Source organism: Lupinus angustifolius, chromosome LG15, assembly GCF_001865875.1.
Source record: "Lupinus angustifolius cultivar Tanjil chromosome LG15, LupAngTanjil_v1.0, whole genome shotgun sequence".
Taxonomy (NCBI): domain Eukaryota; kingdom Viridiplantae; phylum Streptophyta; class Magnoliopsida; order Fabales; family Fabaceae; genus Lupinus; species Lupinus angustifolius.
The window spans coordinates 9,436,489-9,436,932 of record NC_032023.1 but is presented as its reverse complement, the minus strand read 5'-3'; the positions used below and the strand labels follow the sequence as shown (position 1 = coordinate 9,436,932).

The window sequence follows — 444 nt, the reverse complement described above, 5'->3', positions numbered from 1 at the left end:
TACCACTAGTGCTTTTCCGATCCAATTTACATTCGGCGAAATCGGAATCGGAATATCTTACCAAGGATAGTGAGGCGTCCCAAGGATACCATAATCTCATGTTAGTTGTTCCTTTTAAATATCTCATGATTCTTTTAACAGATATATAATGTGATTCCTTAGGTGATGATTGAAATCTCGCACACATGCATACACTAAACATGATTTCAGGTCGACTTGCAGTTAAGTAAAGTAATGACCCAATTATACCATGATACTTTGTTACCTCTATTTCTTTTCCTTTTTCGTCCTTGTCTAGGTAGCAAGCAGATGCCATAGGAGTGGAGGCTTCCTTAAGTTTATCCACATCAAATTTCTTGAGTAGCTCTTTGCAGTATTTTGTCTGATGAATGAATATCCCACTTTCTAGCTGCTTTATTTGAAGTCCTAGAAAGAATGTGAGTT

The 444-nt window shown here is 36.9% G+C and overlaps 1 long non-coding RNA gene across 1 annotated transcript in view; it reads left to right on the top strand.

Annotated features, from left to right (window-relative positions):
• LOC109328414 overlaps positions 1-444 on the top strand; it is a 13,602-nt gene that overhangs the window by 6,486 nt on the left and 6,672 nt on the right. The window lies entirely within an intron of this gene.